A 13,332-nucleotide genomic window follows, 5' to 3' on the forward strand; every position below is an offset into this window, starting at 1 on the left:
CAGGAAGATCCCCTGGAGTAGGAAATGGCAACCCACTCAAGTATTCTTGCCTGGGCAATCCCATGGACAGAGGAGCCTGGCGGGCTATAGTCCATGGGGTTGCAAAGAGTCTGACACTGCTGAGTGTGCACGCGTGCACACACACACACACACAAGGAAGGAAGAACTGAGTGGTTTCATCGCTCCATACACTCATACAGGCCACTTTGCGTTTATTATCTTACTATGTCCTGTGAAAGTGGAATTTTGGCCTTGATTACTCTAAGAATTTCTTCAAATCTCCTCTTTGCCACCATACATAGATAAATCTTTAGACTTTCCCAACTCTTTTTGATTCATTGCTTTTCAAAAATTTTCTTCTCTGTTTTTGTAAAAGCTAAGTACAAAGAGATGAACTGATTGATTGTATTTCTTATCAATTCATCTTATGATTTTCAGTCATCTTAATGATCATGTGATTAAGATTGCACAAAACCTGGGCAGTGTTTGAAGGGCAGAATGAGAAGAAATTGCCTCTACGCAGGCTGACTGAAGCTGCCAATGTCACAGAGTCCATACTAGCTGAAGCCTTGCCTGTACTCTGCCAAGGAACTCCTCTGAAACTAGGGCAAGCTTTGCATGAAACCCCGTTTTCAAATCGAAACCATAAAAAAAATGGTGGTTCAGTGTGGTTTTTACTCAAAACCAGGTGATGCTTTGTGGTTCAGCCACGTTTTGACTTGAAGCCAAAGAGAGCTCACTGTGTTTAGTTGGGTCGTGTTTTATGTTTCATGGGCCATTTGGTTTTGTTTCCCAAACCTGAAATCTGGGGTTCAGATGATGGGTGCAAACAGAGGAACATGAAGGTGGAATGAAGTCTGGGGCAGATCAAGATGGCACCAGGTTTGTAAGGGCCACCCCACTCTCCTGGGTTACTGTCTGCTCCTGTTTTGTTTCAACATTCTTCCTGAAAAGAATTATCTGCACACTAACTAGTTCCTTGGGACTTTCTTTCAAGGAGCAGAATTATCAATACTGTGCAAAAATAGCAAAGCCTATCTCACTTGTCTTTTCTATAGGTCCATTGAAAATTTTGTAATTTTGGGTCAGCCATTGAAATACTGGGGGAAAACGTTTTAAGCAACAGATTGTGACATTATATATGCATGCCATGCTTTAAGCTTCTACTTTGTGTTGGATATCTTAAGTTGTTAAATTCTCACACTGTATCACAATATTTTATAGAAGTGAGAACAAGGCTCAGAGTGATTGGACAACCTGACCATAGGGCAAGTGTCCAGCAAGCAGTAGAAGAAAATGTTCCTCCTTAATGAGCTTCCCTCATAGCTCAGTCGGTAAAGAATCTACCTGCAGTGCAGGAGACCTGGGTTCAATTCCTGGGTCGGGAATATCCCCTGGAGAAGGAAATGGCAACCCTCTCCAGTATTCTTGCTTGGAGAATCCCATGGACAAAGGAGCCTGGCAGGCTACAGTCCATGGTGTTACAAGAGTCGGACACGACTTAATGACTAAACTACCACCACCAGGGTTTTCTCTAGCTCTTTTCATGATACCATGTTGCCTAGTATGTGCGTGTGTGTGTGTGCGTGTGTGTGTTAGTCATTCAGTTGTATCCAACTCTTTGCAACCCCATGGGGTTCCTCTGTCCAGGGGATTTCCCAGGCAAGAATACTGGAGTGGGTTGCCATGCTCTCCTCCAGGGCATCTTCCTGACCCAGGGATCGAACCCATGTCTCCTGCAAGTCTCCTGCATTGCAGGTGGATTATTTACTGCTGGGCCACTGGGGAAGCCCCCAACAGAGACCTTCTGCATAGCAAAGGGAACTATACTCAATATTTTGTAATAACCTGTAAGGAAAAACTATATGAAAAAGAATCACCAAATCGCTTTGCTGCACACCTGAAACTAACAATACTCTAAAGCAACTCTACCTCAATAAAAAGTAAATTAAAAAATATTTTCATAAAATAAAAAAAAACTAAATAAATAAAACCAAATTGTTAAAGTTTGAGAGAGGTTGAGTATCTAATTATTTGTTTGTTTTTTATTTGACTATGGCTATTGTTTGAAATGTTCAGAATCTTCACCAAGAAAACACTGAAGAGTACTTTACGCCCAGTGAATGATCTGTCCAAAAGGTCTACCACAATCACTTGCTTCACACGGATGAGTATGAAGGTGCTGCTTCTAGGTTAGTTTTCTGCTGCTGCTGCTGCTGCTGCTAAGTCGCTTCAGTCATGTCCGACTCTGCACGACCCCATAGATGGCAGCCCATTGGGCTCCCCTGTCCCTGGGATTCTCCAGGCAAGAACACTGGAGTGGGTTGCCATTTCCTTCTCCGAGGTTAGTTTTCTACTGAACTCAAAATTCAGTGGTCCTCACAGGGGAAATCAATGGGAATACTATTCCATAAAGTAAAAAAATAAATAGACACATTTTCCCTTTTAACCACCTTCAAGTATATGTCAAAAAGCCTAGTTTTATTGTGTTATTATTTGTACTTTCACAGGAAGAAAAAACTATTGCCAAACTTGAGGATTCTATTTTTTACTGGAATAACAAGATGTCACTGGGAGAACATTACTTTACTGGAAAGTTTTTGTTTATTTATTTATCTTACTTGTCTACTGCAGCTTCACATATTTCATCGCTGTGTGTTTATTGGTTAAAAAGCACTAAACTTTGCAACATTTTCTGCTCCTTTTGTGAACCAGATCAGCGCTAAGAGATTCCAATATTTAAGAACAGCTGTAGAGGGTAATTAAGGGATTGTCTGATGTTTCTGCCAGTTTTGCTGATAAAGCGTGGGCTGCCTTATCATTTAAACCTCTACATGCTTCAAGTCTCCCTTTTCTGATACTGAAGCATGTTTTCCTAAGCCACCTGGATTCAAAAAGGAGTTTTTAGGTGGCCATGGAGTCTCCCTGGCCAGAGTTCTCAGACAAAAATAACTCCTTTATTCATGCTGGACCAGGTAAGCTCTTCCTGTCTTTTAGGAGACGGATGTTCTTTCTCAAGTTGGAAAGTTACTCTTTACTAGCTCCATTGAGATTCCCACTCTTATCAGTAGGCTGTGAGCACTGAAGTTTCAGCCATGGGTGGCTCAGACAGTAAGGAATCTGCCTGTAATGCAGGAGACCCAGGTTTGATCACTGGGTCAGGAAGATCCCCTGGAGAAGGAAATGGCAACCCACTCCAGTATTCTTACCTGGAGAATCCCATGGACAGAGGAGACAGGTGGTCTACAGTCTATGGGGTTGCAAAGAGTTGGACATGACTGAGCAATTTTCATTTTCACTTTCAAGGCTAACTGGGAGCCATGAAGGCTTCAGGATGCTCTGCATATTCCCATGCCCAAGTTGTAGGGTACCAGCTGTGACTCACACAGTCCATGGGATGAGAGAAAGATGCTTTCTGGATTTGGCCCTGCTCTTAAACATATGCTCCAAGCTTTATATGCTGTAAACCTTCTTCATTTTTTCCTATAAGTTCTATGGTCAATACATTTTATTTTTGCATAAGTTGGCAACTCAGAGGCAAGTACTGAATATTATCACCATCACACAGTATTTATTAACAGAAACTTTTCCATGGGTGCTTTACCAGCTGCTCTGCAAAGAGAATTATATAAGTGTGTACATGATTTGTTCGGGGGCTTATGGTATCATTCAGCAGAACTTGACAAACAAATGCTAACACGAAAAGCACAGGGCTGGGACTTCCCTGGCAGTCCAGCAGCTAAGACTCTGTACTTACTTCCATTGCAGGGGGTACGAGTTCAATCCCAGGTCAGGGAACTATGATCCCGCATGCTGCACAGCATGGCCAAAAACTAAAATAAAGTTGTAGTTAAAAAGAAAAACGTCACAAGGCTGATTTTTAGCCAGTCCCTCTGGGGTGGCCGTCTCGGCCATCTTACTGCTGCCTTCCTTCCAAGTGGTTGTACCAGTGAGTGTTCTTGTGGTTCAACATTGTGGTTATCTTCTCTGAAAACGTGTTTATCATCTGCTACAGACAGTTGCTCAGTCGTGTTCAACTCTTTGTGACCCCATGGACTAAACAGTCCATGGAATTCTCCAGGCCATAATACTGGAGTGGGTAGCCGTTCCCTTCTCCAGGGGATCTTCCCAACCCAGGGATCGAACCCAGGACTCCCGCATTGCAGGCGGATTCTTTACCAGCTGAGCTACTGGGGAAGTTGTCTGGTAAGTCTGTGTCATATCTATTTTTAAACCTTCTCTGTTTTTAAGTGACTGTGGTAGTACTTGGATGACGGTCGGAGTAATAGAAAAATATCAACTTGGAAAACTCAGGCTAAGTTTTCACTAACAATCTTTTCTCTCCTTGGTCCAAAAGCAACATAATACAGAGAAGAAGGTAGGAGCAAGAGTCAGAAGTGTTGGCTTTGGATGGAAGAGTGAGGTGTGGAACTCACCAGATGCTAGAACCAGGCGGCCTGTCTCCTAGCATAGCCTTGCCCTCCACTGGTTCATGGCCTGGGGCAAGCTGCTTGTAGTCAGACAGGATAACAATTGGACTGACCCTGCAGGTTATTGTCAGGATTAAATGAGTCAATGTACACAGAGGGCTCAGAGCAGCACCTGGCTTGACAGAAGGCGCCATATGAAGATTTGCTCTTATTACTCTGATCCTAGCTTTGTCACTGAGGAGCAGGGCTTAGACCCCTCAGGGTCTCCATCTCGCCATATGAACAATGGACTAAGTTCTCTGAAACCATTTCATCTTATTATTTTCTGTCTAAATAAGGCATCTTGCAAACACCTAGGGGTAAGTCTTGGAAAGTTCTTTGGAGAAGGAAATGACAACCCACTCCAGTATCCTTGCCTGGGAAATCCCATGGACAGAGGAGCCTGACAGGAAACTTATCATCAGAATAGAATATTTTCCAGCTTGACTGGAGATATGTGTGCTGTACTAAGTTGCTTCAGTCATGTCCAACTCTTTTTTATACTATGGACCATATAGCCTGCCAGGCTCCTCTGCCCATGGGATTCTCCAGGCAAGAACACTGAAGTGGATTGCCTTGCCTTCCTCCAGAGGATCTTCCTGACCCAGGAATTGAACCTGCATCTCTTGTGTCTCCTGCATTGGCAGGCAGGTTCTTTACCACTAGCGCCTTTTGGGAAGGTGGTGCTATTACTAACTAAGAACTATTGGGATGGTCAAAAAGCTCACTCATATTTTTCCATAAAAACGCCAATGAGTGTTTTGGCCAACCCAAGACTCTAGGACAATGGGTATAAGCCAAACCAGTGTGGTCCCCCACCTATAGCAGAACATTGTGAGCCATACATAAACTGGGGACAGGGGATTCTGCTTTGAAGATACGAAGAGCGCATTTTCTGTTTCAGGTTGTAAGGGTGGCATTTAAATAGCACAAAACTGAAACAACAATTTCCAAAACATGTTGTACTGTTTGGCCTCCCACTTTTTTCAATTTCCCTCTTCATTTATTTCCAGGTCGCTGGCAGAATAAGGATCAACATCACTAAAAAAAAAAAAAAACAAAACACGCAGATTAAAAATCAGCTGTGCTGATTTTTATTTCTGCTGAGTTTTCTTTTATAAATCTACCTCTACCGTCCTGAGGGAAACCATTTTCCCCATTACTGTTGGAAAGTTAAGTCTTCTCATAAGGAGGATTTCCCTTCCAGAAATTTAAAACGAGAGAAAAAGTACCAGACAATGTGATTTTGCGCCAACAAACAGCCCTTTCCAAAGATTTGAATGGAATAATTTGTTTTTCATGGTTTATAGGTAGCAGATAAAACCTACATGGAAAAATGGACAAGGAGAAATGGAAAATAAGACACAGAATCTGGACCTGTAAGCTTAAAAAGCAATTTATTTTATTTCAGCTGTGCCCAGAAATAACTTGAGGTTAACAAGTGAGTATTTCTACTGGAAGCATCAGCTACAATTAGGTCACCAACTTAGAGAAGACGTAGGCAGAAATTTAAACGCCAAGTCTATCATTATAAAGGTTCTTTATCAGCAGAACTGTCAGCTATGGATTGTTGACTTAAAATGATTAAGAGGCTAAAATATCAAAGAGGGAGATGAAGTTTGTGGAAAGGCCCCCGTTAAGATCAACAGCAGCTGAGGGTCTAAATGGGAGAGAGTTGTTTTACTAACATTCCTTGGGAAGTGAATTTTGAACTTCTTGATTTCTACATTAGTCTGATGTGAAAGAAACATAAGTGCTTCCTCTTGAAGACTCTGCTGTGGCCACATAGCCCTGGAGTCACACATTTAATTCTGGTGATGATAAAATGACCTATCTGTGATTGTTTAGGATAGCTGAGATGTGGTAATACTCTTCTGATTTCCCACTGCTAAAATTAGATATGAAAAGCCTATAACAGTACTATTCGAACTTCCTAATAAAAATAAGCAATAGGGACTTCCCTGGAGGTCCAAGAGTTAAGACATCACCTTATAATGCAGGCAGTGCTGGTTTGATCCCTAGTTGGGGAGCTGAGATCCTACATACCTCCTGGCCAAAAAAACAAAGCATAAAACAGAGGCAGTATGGCAAAACATTCCATAAAGACTTAAAAAAATGGTCCACATCAAAGAAAATCTTTAAAAAAGCAATAAACCAATAAAAATACGGGGTTCTTTGATCTGGCACCAAGAATTGATTCTGTGTGGATCGTCTTAGCTCATCCAAGAATGAATTTTTTTTTCCTGAAAGTTTATTTGAGAGTCTGAAAAAGGTTTAATAGTTAATTTACTACCTATCATTGGGTAGTTTAGTCATGGCTAGACTTTACAAAGATCTGGATCCACATAGCCATGGAATTCAGAAGAATATTATTTCCACTTACATTGAGAACTGAGTTTTCCTGGTGTGTTTCACTTGATCATGAATCTGATCCATTTAGTTTGATCGTTTAGATGTTCCAAACTATTAAACAATGACCTAGTTTTTAAAGTTTCTGTTCACCATGATGACACAGCTTTAAGTTTCACAATGGCTGTGTCTATTTCCTTAGAGAAAATGTCCCGAGACCTGTTTTCTCATTATTTGTAGGTCATTGCCATCACTGCAGTGGGAGCCCCCATTTCAGATTGCTCTTGTTAAGATGGGGCTGTTGTTTGAACAAAAGTCTGAAAGGATGGGTCTTAGAACAGCTGCTAAACATGCTTCTCTAAAGGGAGACTGCAGTGCACCTTGCCGGCAGCTGGCTGGGCATGTTCATTAGGATGTGTGGAGGTTGAGGGCTTCGTGCAGACAGAAGGGGCTGACCCTGGGACCCTCGTAAGAGCTACACTTTCACCAACAGCAAATCTTCCTTTTACTTAACGTCTGGTATCAGTGGTAGTTGCATGGGTAGATTGAATTTAGAAATCTGTCCCAGGACTTCCCTGGTGGTAAAATGGATAAGACTCTGCCTGCCAATGCAAGGGGGTTCGATCCCTGGTCCAGGAAGATGCCACATGCTGCAGAGCAACTAAAGCTGGTGTACCACAGCAAAGAGTAGCCACAACGAGAGAAAGCCCTCGAGCAGCAGTGAAGACCCAGCGCAACCAAACACCAGTCGGTTAATCAATTTTTAAAACAAGCAACTCAAAGAAATTCTGTCCCTGAAAGAGCTCTCTATAACTTGTACGTGGCAAAAGAGACCTTAAATCTTCAATGGGAAGGACAAGGGCAATGTATAGTTGCAATGATTCCAGGAGATAAGCATTGATGTACTTGTGACAAAGGGAAGTGGAGCCAGGAGCTCAGTGAATGTTGGACAAAAAGCCCCTTCTGTTTGCACGAAGCCCTCAACCTCCACACTAGTATAAAAGTGTGTGTGTGTTTGTGCACGCGTGCGCACACACTCACGTGTGCCTGAGAGAGAGACAGATGGATTGGCTGGGAAAGCTATCATCCACTGGGTTCTTAGCTTCATTGTCGATTTTTCTCCTTTATAATTTAAAAATTTAGCCTCATGAATAAAACTGTGATATTATCTCCACTTTGTAAAAAAGGAAATAAACTTAAAGGACTTAAGCCATCCCCCAAGATCTCACAACAAGGATGTAATAGAACCCAGATTTGAAGCCAGGTTGACATGTTCTGGTGTCTACTCCATCATGCTGTTAACCAAGTGAGTCTTCGGGAATGTCCCACGCACCTAGTTCTCTGTGGCTCTTCTCTGCATCCAGCAGACTACACAGGGAGAAGGCACTGAACATACCTGTTGTCAACCAGCAAGTTTGCGAAGTTGAATCTTTGGAAGATTCAGGCCTTACGGAACAACCCAGATTATGCCCCCAAGCATCTCTCTTGTCTTTCAATATGACTTCTAGGAAGGTTAAGCATTAGAAGCTCCAAAGGTGATGTGAATCACAGGAAGCACGAAGCTAAAATAATGAGTGAGTCATTCTTTCCAGAAAGAATGGCCTTTATTTCTCTAAAATGCTTGATAGACTTTTATTAATCGGGGTAAAAGAAAAGCTAGTTAAATTTAATATTGTGACTATTACTAATACATGCTGAAATAAATTGACTTTTATTTATTAAAAATAAATAAATTTGTGCCGACTACTAAATGGCCTTCGCTCTTTGATAAGTTATCATGTTGGATTCTTTGCTCATTCACACAGCTGATAGCATGCCACATGCCTTCTGGGAGCAACGTAAAGGTTAATTACAGTAAGTGGAACGATGCAGTCTCGTTACCGTGTTGTCCTACATGGTCTCTCTCTTGTGTTCCGGACCTACAGCACACTTGGTTCTCAGATGGGAGGGAAGAGTTTTAGAAGCTTCATGGAGTTGGAGTTTATAGAGCTCTGCCGTGGTTGGGTGTGGAGTGAAGGATGAGCATTCACGTAAGTCAAGTCTGAAATTTCAGCCCTGGCGACTAAGGGCTACTTTCTAGAAAGAGGGAAGTTTGAAAGTGTGAGACAATGATGACAGTTTAGAATAATAATAATGAAATTGTGTCCCTCGCTTAGAGAACCAACTTATGGTTGCTGGGGGGGATGGTCAGAGGAGAGGAATAGTTAGGGAGTTTGGAATGAACATACACACTGCTGTATTTAAAATGGACCTACTGTCGAGCACAGTGAACTCTGCTCCATATTACCTGGCAACCTGGATGGAAGGAGAGTTTGAGGGAAAGAATGGATACATGTATATATGGCTGAGTCCCTTCCCAGTTCACAACATTCTTTGCTAATTGGCTATACCCTAATACAAAATAAAAAGTTTTGAAAAGATTGTGTCCAGGTGGTTTGGTAATTCCACTAATACTTAGGAGGCTTAGAGTGAGACTAGATAAAGGACGTTGTGGAGTTTTTACCAGTAGCCCTTAGTCACCAGGGCTGAAAGTTCAGACTTGACTTACGTGAATCCCCATCCTTCACTCCACACCCAACCATGGCAGAACGCTATAAACTCCAGCTCCATAAAGTTTCTAAAGTTTGCCACAGCCCTTCTTTGTGACTGAAGAACGAGGGTGAAGACTTCAGAACTCTGCCGAGAGGTAGAAGGGAATTCATTTGAATGTTGGGTTGAAAGCGCTCATGGTCCAATTGCAGTGTCTTGCAGTAGTGTTGATGGGAATGTAGGTGCTGGTGAGACCTTCAGGGAATGATGGACTGCAGGGTCCAGCCCATCGTGTCTGGACAGTGCTTATCAAGGTGCTGACTGGCTTGAGAAAAGGGTTGGCCAGAGACCTCTGGGGTCACCATGAAGGAGTGAACATGGTGGATGGAAAGAGTGGAGGCTACAGATGGAGGAACATTCCAGAATGTAAGATCTTGGAAATGGTACCAATTTTTGCTCTGAATGCTAATAGCCAATGGTGCACATTAAAACATCCCAAAGCCATGGTTTCTCTAACCTCCATCCTGATTCCTTGCTCCAAAAGTTAGAGGGAATCCTTGGGATACCTTACGGGAGTTCCTGCCACGTTCCTTAGTGGGAGTATCTTCCTTTCTTATATGTGGACAAGGACTATAATGTGTGGGGTAGATGAATATCTTATTCAATCATTTTACTATCCTCTATTGCGATTGTTGTTTTATTACGATCAACATTTCCTTCTTCAGTGAGGGCACATCGGATTAACTAACAGTTCTGAGGAAGCGTGTCTGCTGGTCTATCAGGACATGACTCTTTGACCAGACTATGCCGACTGGGAACTGCCCACTCTTCCAGCTTCTAGATTTCCCCACAGAAACGCTCAGTGCTCTTTCCACCAAACCATACCAGTCGTGTGTCACAGGCTGACACTGTTCTCTCAAACATGAAAGTCAAAAGGTCAGGATTCAACATTACACACCGAGTTGCTCAGTCGTGTCTGACTGTTTGCGATTCCATGGACTAATTCTCCAGGCCAGAATACTGGAGTGGGTTAGCCTTTCCCTTCTCCAGGGGATCTTCACAACCCAGGGATTGAACCCAGGTTTCCTGCATTGCAGGTGAATTCTTTACCAGCTGAGCCACAAGGGAAGCCCAGGAATACTGGAATGGGTAGCCTATTCCTTCTCCAGCAGATCTTCCTGACCCAGGAATCAAACTGGGGTCTCCTGCATTGCAGAGGGATTCTTTATCAACTGAGCTATGAGGGTAGCCCAGGTTCTAGTCCAGGAGGCTCCAAAATCAAGGCCAGGAACAACGAAGTCTGCAAGATGGACAGGGGATGATGTGGGGAACACAGCCAGTGAGCCATGGTCTCTGTCTCCGAATATGCATGTCTATCTGGAACCTTAGAATGTGATTCTGTTTGGAATTGAGATCTTTGTAGATGTGACTAATTTAAGTTAGGATGTGGTCATGCCAGATTAGGGCGGGCGCTGGATCTAACGATGGGTGTCTTTGCGAGAAGAGGAGACACGCATACATGAGAGAATGCTTGTGAAGACAGAGGCAGAGGCTGGGTGATGCAATTACAATCTGAGGAATGTCAGGGATGACTGGGAGACATCAGGAGCAAGAAAGGACTCTTCCCTAGAGCCTCAGGAGGGACTCTGCCCTTGCTGACACCTTGATTTTGAACATCCAGCCTCTACAGCTGTGAAACAATACATTTCTATAGTTTTAAACCAGCTCATTTTTTGTTACCTGTTACAGCAGCCTTGGATCCTGATACATCCCCTCACTCTGTTGACTTCTCACTGCCCAGCTGGGAAGCTCCTCCCTGGAGCCAGTCCTCCTGTAACTAACACGATTGAAAGTCCCGGACACCTCACCCCAGAAGGCTTCAAGCCCAGGTAAGTGTATTTCTTCAGGCTGCCCTTGCCATGATACCGTTCTCACTGATGTCTTTGTTCCTTTGAACTTCATTCAATGGCTGAACCAGGAACATTGTTTTGACTATGCTGACAGTTTCTAAACTCCCCACTGTGTGGTTTCCAGGTCAGACGGTCGGGCTTTTCTTCTGTGAATCATCGCCAAGAGATTCAATTAAATCTCGTTTTGCCCGCCTTGTGGCCAGGGTTTCAGTGACTTAGTGAGAACAGGGGCACTCAGGGATTTACTGAGGAAAGCCAGACACAAGAGGGGAGCCGAGTGCTGACACGAGGCAGGGAACACGAAGATTAGGAGGTTTGGGGGGGGGGTGCTGTGACGAATGAAGTCACCAGGAGCTCAGTTTCTTGGCTTCGTAGGCAGCTGTTGATTCCTGACATACTATTTTAGGACCCGAAAGAGAAAGTGAGGGGGCTTTGTAAAATCACTTGAAAGAGACTGCATGTCAAGGGGGAGATGAGACATGTGTTAGCACCACCGTCCTTTCCTCCGCAGGAATGAGAAAGAATCGCTAATGTGAGTCTGGTCGTGATCTTTACGGTGGGAGGCTTCCTTTGAAGTCTGACATTGCACACACACACACACACACACACACACACACACAATCCTCATAAAACCAAAAAGAAAAAAATAAAAGCATCTCATCCTGACCAGGAGCGCTCTAGACACCAAAGAATACAGGGATGAGAAATAGTTATGGCTCTGCTGAAACAGAGGTTCAGCAGAAGACACTAGGAAGAGAAAAGAAAAAGACAGGTGTTTTTCAGTGGGTCCGGAGGATGCTGCCTTGGTGGGGAGGCTCACTCTAGAGGAGAAGAATCCCGGGTGATGCCAGGATAGCCTGGCCAAAGAACAATCCCCATCCTGAGTGCCCACGTGGCCTTGGGCAAGTCATGAAGAGTTGGAAGCTTGTGTCCTCACATGGAAGAAGGGCCAGGACTCTTACTTCTAGTTTGCTGGTGATGCAAGTAAGGTCTGGACCCTCCTAACCATGGTGATTGCTGCCGGAGGCTCCCCACGTTGAAACCGGGGTCCTCGAGATGGAAGAGCTGCATGTGTGACCATGTGGTACCCATGTGTCTAGACCTCGCATTTCAAAGAGAATCAGGTGTGCGTCTTTGCCTCAGTGGGGAACATGAGCAGATGTGATGGGTCATAAAAGTAGATCAGAGGCGCTTCCCTGGTGGGTCAGTGGTAAGGAATCTGCCTGCCAATGCAGGAGACATGGGTTCCATTCCTGGTCCAGGAAGATCCCACATGTCTCAGAGCAACTAAACCCGTGAACTACAACTACTGAAGCCCGTGTGCCCTAGAGCTGGTGCTTTGCAGCAAGAGAAGCCACCACAATGAGAAGCCCCAGCACTACCACGGAGAGTAGCCTTTGCTTGCCACAACTGGAGAAAAGCCTGCGCAGCACTGAAGACCCAGCACGGTAATAAATAAATAAATAAAAGTATTTGCTTAAAAGGTAGATCAGAAGGACAGGTTTTAGTTGCGAGACATCAAGACAGTAAGCCTCATTGCCCTACTGTGGTCGTATCATAAGTCAGGCTCACACACACACGCACACACACATCTGGGATGCCTCCTTTAATAGATACAACACCGGGAGACACACTGAATTTTTTGCTGATGTTTTTCATAAAATTAGATGAAAGCTCAGCAACTCTTTCACAGGAAACCTCACCTCTGGGCTTCCTTTGTGATCACAAAGTCACTGGCAACCCGTGTATTGGTCCTGAGAGCTGGGTAGTTCAAGGGAATACTGGTTTATTCTGACCAACCCAGGGCTTAGATAACTACTGATGCTATAGACTGAATGGAAGTGTCCTCCACAAACTCATGTTAAATCCTGATGCCCCAGGTGATGCTATTTGAAAGTGGGGTCACTGGGAGGTGAGAAGGTGGAGCCCTCAAGGACGGGATTAGGGTTCTCACAAAAGAGACCCCAGAGAGCCCCTGACCCTTCCAGAAAGCCCCTGACCCGTCCAGAGAGCCCCTAAGCCTTCCATGTGAGGACACAATAGAGACGATAACATCTGTGAACCAGGAAGCCAGC

At 43.9% G+C, this 13,332-nt stretch overlaps 1 protein-coding gene and 1 long non-coding RNA gene across 4 annotated transcripts in view; one reads left to right on the plus strand and one right to left on the minus strand.

Annotated features, from left to right (window-relative positions):
* The window catches only part of RUNX1 (RUNX family transcription factor 1), a 282,173-nt gene that overhangs the window by 198,440 nt on the left and 70,401 nt on the right, over nt 1-13,332 (minus strand). The window lies entirely within an intron of this gene.
* The window catches only part of LOC148778650 (uncharacterized), a 28,315-nt gene continuing 19,050 nt past the window's right edge, over nt 4,068-13,332 (plus strand). The window contains exons 1-2 of the long non-coding RNA XR_016037141.1: nt 4,068-4,206; nt 11,097-11,236. This is a non-coding gene — a long non-coding RNA (uncharacterized LOC148778650). The remainder of the gene's footprint in view (nt 4,207-11,096; nt 11,237-13,332) is intronic.

Source organism: Moschus berezovskii, chromosome 1 (genome assembly GCF_049115385.1).
Source record: "Moschus berezovskii isolate FMDL1 chromosome 1, NW_MosBer_1.0, whole genome shotgun sequence".
NCBI lineage: Eukaryota > Metazoa > Chordata > Mammalia > Artiodactyla > Moschidae > Moschus > Moschus berezovskii.